General features: G+C 59.1%; 2 non-coding genes and 1 pseudogene across 2 annotated transcripts; all 3 read right to left on the minus strand.

Annotated features, from left to right (window-relative positions):
* The window catches only part of LOC124744474, a 4,222-nt pseudogene extending 3,144 nt beyond the window's left edge, over positions 1-1,078 (minus strand).
* Positions 1,079-1,266: 188 nt separating this feature from the next.
* Positions 1,267-1,421, minus strand: LOC124744444. The gene has a single exon (XR_007010758.1). It is a non-coding gene; the product is annotated as a 5.8S ribosomal RNA (ribosomal RNA).
* Positions 1,422-1,772: 351 nt separating this feature from the next.
* On the minus strand, positions 1,773-3,681 carry LOC124744452. Its single transcript, XR_007010765.1, has one exon. It is a non-coding gene; the product is annotated as a small subunit ribosomal RNA (ribosomal RNA).
* Between the last annotated feature and the right edge of the window lie 1,319 nt (positions 3,682-5,000).

The raw sequence follows: 5,000 nt of genomic DNA on the forward strand, positions 1-5,000 counted from the left end.
CGGGAGTGCGGAGGCCGCCGCCCCGTGAAGGGCGGGGAAGCCCCATCCTCCCTCGGCCCGCGCAAGGCGAGACCTTCACTTTCATTACGCCTTTAGGTTTCGTACAGCCCAATGACTCGCGCACATGTTAGACTCCTTGGTCCGTGTTTCAAGACGGGTCGTGAAATTGTCCAAAGCTGAAGCGCCGCTGACGGGAGCGATTATTCCGCCCGAGAGCATCCCGAGCCAACAGCGGCGCGGGTCCGGGGCCGGGCCAGGTAGGTCCGTCATCCGGGAAGAACCGCGCGCGCTTGCCGGGAGCCCGAGCGCCCAAAGGGGCGAATCGACTCCTCCAGATATACCGCCGGGCAGCCAGCCAGGACACCGGGGCTCTGCCCAACAGACGCGAACCGAGGCCCGCGGAAGGACAGGCTGCGCACCCGGGCCGTAGGCCGGCACCCAGCGGGTCGCGACGTCCTACTAGGGGAGAAGTGCGGCCCACCGCACACCGGAACGGCCCCACCCCGCGGCGAGTGGAAAGGCAACCGGACACGACCCCGCCGCGGATTGCTCCGCGCGGGCGGCCGGCCCCATCTGCCGAGGGCGGAGGCCAGTGGCCGGATGGGCGTGAATCTCACCCGTTCGACCTTTCGGACTTCTCACGTTTACCCCAGAACGGTTTCACGTACTTTTGAACTCTCTCTTCAAAGTTCTTTTCAACTTTCCCTCACGGTACTTCTTCGCTATCGGTCTCGTGGTCATATTTAGTCTCAGATGGAGTTTACCACCCACTTGGAGCTGCACTCTCAAGCAACCCGACTCGAAGGAGAGGTCCCGCCGACGCTCGCACCGGCCGCTACGGGCCTGGCACCCTCTACGGGCCGTGGCCTCATTCAAGTTGGACTTGGGCTCGGCGCGAGGCGTCGGGGTAGTGGACCCTCCCAAACACCACATGCCACGACAGGCGGCAGCCTGCGGGGTTCGGTGCTGGACTCTTCCCTGTTCGCTCGCCGCTACTGGGGGAATCCTTGTTAGTTTCTTTTCCTCCGCTTAGTAATATGCTTAAATTCAGCGGGTAGTCTCGCCTGCTCTGAGGTCGTTGTACGAGGTGTCGCACGCCACACCGCCAGCCGGCTGTGCACGCTACCGAGAAAGTACCGGTATGCGAACCGCCAGGCGACGGGCGCGCATCGCACGTTTGAGGAGACGCGGCCGGCCCCACAGGCGGCCGCGACACTCCCAGGTCTGCGAAGCGGGGCAAACGCCGCGCGCTTCAGTATACGTAGCCGACCCTCAGCCAGACGTGGCCCGGGAACGGAATCCATGGACCGCAATGTGCGTTCGAAACGTCGATGTTCATGTGTCCTGCAGTTCACATGTCGACGCGCAATTTGCTGCGTTCTTCATCGACCCACGAGCCGAGTGATCCACCGTCCTGGGTGATCTTTTCTCAGTTTCCGCCGTCTCTTTCGAGACGGTCGCATAGGCGGGAGTGAGGCGTGTGGCGGCCCCTGTTCCAGCGTTCTGTGTCCAACGGCCTCACGGCCGACGGGCGTCGTACGGCTCCACACCGGAGCGGACAGGCACTCGGGCGAAAGTCATTCAAAACCGGCGCCAGGCGCCAGGTGCCGCAGGCCAGCCGCTCCAGCGCTTCAGCGCTCGTACCACACAACATTGCCGCTAGTTTTGAGAGGCACGCGTGGTTCCGCACGCGGCGCACGGCTACGGCGAGCCGTACAGGTAGCGTGTTGCGCGACACGACACGCACATCGAAAGACATGCAGTCTAGTCGGTAATGATCCTTCCGCAGGTTCACCTACGGAAACCTTGTTACGACTTTTACTTCCTCTAAATGATCAAGTTTGGTCATCTTTCCGGTAGCATCGGCAACGACAGAGTCAATGCCGCGTACCAGTCCGAAGACCTCACTAAATCATTCAATCGGTAGTAGCGACGGGCGGTGTGTACAAAGGGCAGGGACGTAATCAACGCGAGCTTATGACTCGCGCTTACTGGGAATTCCTCGTTCATGGGGAACAATTGCAAGCCCCAATCCCTAGCACGAAGGAGGTTCAGCGGGTTACCCCGACCTTTCGGCCTAGGAAGACACGCTGATTCCTTCAGTGTAGCGCGCGTGCGGCCCAGAACATCTAAGGGCATCACAGACCTGTTATTGCTCAATCTCGTGCGGCTAGAAGCCGCCTGTCCCTCTAAGAAGAAAAGTAATCGCTGACAGCACGAAGGATGTCACGCGACTAGTTAGCAGGCTAGAGTCTCGTTCGTTATCGGAATTAACCAGACAAATCGCTCCACCAACTAAGAACGGCCATGCACCACCACCCACCGAATCAAGAAAGAGCTATCAATCTGTCAATCCTTCCGGTGTCCGGGCCTGGTGAGGTTTCCCGTGTTGAGTCAAATTAAGCCGCAGGCTCCACTCCTGGTGGTGCCCTTCCGTCAATTCCTTTAAGTTTCAGCTTTGCAACCATACTTCCCCCGGAACCCAAAAGCTTTGGTTTCCCGGAGGCTGCCCGCCGAGTCATCGGAGGAACTGCGGCGGATCGCTGGCTGGCATCGTTTATGGTTAGAACTAGGGCGGTATCTGATCGCCTTCGAACCTCTAACTTTCGTTCTTGATTAATGAAAACATACTTGGCAAATGCTTTCGCTTCTGTTCGTCTTGCGACGATCCAAGAATTTCACCTCTAACGTCGCAATACGAATGCCCCCGCCTGTCCCTATTAATCATTACCTCGGGTTCCGAAAACCAACAAAATAGAACCGAGGTCCTATTCCATTATTCCATGCACACAGTATTCAGGCGGGCTTGCCTGCTTTAAGCACTCTAATTTGTTCAAAGTAAACGTGCCGGCCCACCGAGACACTCAATAAAGAGCACCCTGGTAGGATTTCAACGGGGTCCGCCTCGGGACGCACGAGCACGCACGAGGCGGTCGCACGCCTTCAGCTCGCCCCACCGGCAGGACGTCCCACGATACATGCCAGTTAAACACCGACGGGCGGTGAACCAACAGCGTGGGACACAAATCCAACTACGAGCTTTTTAACCGCAACAACTTTAATATACGCTATTGGAGCTGGAATTACCGCGGCTGCTGGCACCAGACTTGCCCTCCAATAGATACTCGTTAAAGGATTTAAAGTGTACTCATTCCGATTACGGGGCCTCGGATGAGTCCCGTATCGTTATTTTTCGTCACTACCTCCCCGTGCCGGGAGTGGGTAATTTGCGCGCCTGCTGCCTTCCTTGGATGTGGTAGCCGTTTCTCAGGCTCCCTCTCCGGAATCGAACCCTGATTCCCCGTTACCCGTTACAACCATGGTAGGCGCAGAACCTACCATCGACAGTTGATAAGGCAGACATTTGAAAGATGCGTCGCCGGTACGAGGACCGTGCGATCAGCCCAAAGTTATTCAGAGTCACCAAGGCAAACGGACCGGACGAGCCGACCGATTGGTTTTGATCTAATAAAAGCGTCCCTTCCATCTCTGGTCGGGACTCTGTTTGCATGTATTAGCTCTAGAATTACCACAGTTATCCAAGTAACGTGGGTACGATCTAAGGAACCATAACTGATTTAATGAGCCATTCGCGGTTTCACCTTAATGCGGCTTGTACTGAGACATGCATGGCTTAATCTTTGAGACAAGCATATGACTACTGGCAGGATCAACCAGGGAGCTGCGTCAACTAGAGCTGAGCAGCCGGCCGCCCGGGAGTGTGTCCCGGGGGCCCGCGCGAACACGCAAGCGTCCGCTCAATCATTCTGCAAACAGGAGGAGGCTGAGCTCCCCTGCACAATACACCTCGAAACCCTCTCAGGTCCCGGCGGCGCGCAGCGCCGTCCCAAGTACTTGGTCGGGTTCGAGAGAGGCGCAATCGCCCGGAGTTAGGCGAGTAGACGCTTTCGGTGCGACCACCCGTGCTCCCAACTGAGCTTGCCGCTGCCGACAGAGGCCCGGGAGCGTGCTGTCGTGGCATTGCCGGCGGGAGACAACACGCGCCACCTACGGTGACCGGCAGCTCCAACGCCAGCGCCACAGAAGGACAAAAGCCCCACTTGGGTGCCGAAGCGAACTCTCCCAGCACAGCGCACGCGCCAACACATCCGCACAGCTGCGATACAAACCACCAGCGAGAACCGCTGGGGCGACCGAGCAGCAGACGGCGTCGCGGCGCCGAGCGCCGGGCGGCGGCGCATCCTCAACGCACACAGTCCTCAATCGGACCAGCACACTGAAGATGTCCACCGCGCTTCGCACCGGGCCCGCGAGGACCTACTTTGGCCGCACGGCGCCGCGCGCAGGGTGCGCCGGCGCGCAGCTGCGACGCCTGCCGCGTCCGTCGGCCGGCGCGCCTGCCACTGGCCGCCCCCACCAGCCGGCTGTAGCGCGTGCGCCCACGCACCGCGCGGCCAGCACGCCGGGAGGCGCCCCCTCACCGGCCGGGGACGGTCCCACCCAGCCACCGCCGCGTATCGCTTCACACCCAGATGCCGTTCAGTTTCGTCGGCATGGTGGGTATCGCTGGAACAACCGGTTAGTACCTCAACCTATCGTCGCCATCACCGATTCACCCCTAGCGAGAACAACCGCACCACAACAGGTTACCATTTGTTCATTTGCGTAACTTCACCAGAAAACGCAGGCGTCCATCGCCATTTGCAACTTCAACGATTATTGCATGCCTGTGTCAGGTGTCACGCCACACTACGTCTGCCCACATACACGCAACAAAATGTGCACGCCTAGACAATACGTGGAAGGTGGCCCCCGTACGTATGCGATGTCCATTGCTCGAACGACTGTCAACCGGCCTCTGTAGCATGTCGCAGATATGGAACGCGGTGCACCATGCCATCACGGTGTGTGAGGAGAGACGACTAGGTCCGAATACATCAACAGACAGCTCATGCTGATCGCCATCCACGGCGTCCGTTCCTCCCACACGTCTCTATGGCGTACCACACTGCAATCCAGCTCTCATAGGGAGACGACAC

Source organism: Schistocerca piceifrons, unplaced genomic scaffold (assembly GCF_021461385.2).
Source record: "Schistocerca piceifrons isolate TAMUIC-IGC-003096 unplaced genomic scaffold, iqSchPice1.1 HiC_scaffold_294, whole genome shotgun sequence".
Taxonomy (NCBI): Eukaryota; Metazoa; Arthropoda; class Insecta; order Orthoptera; family Acrididae; genus Schistocerca; species Schistocerca piceifrons.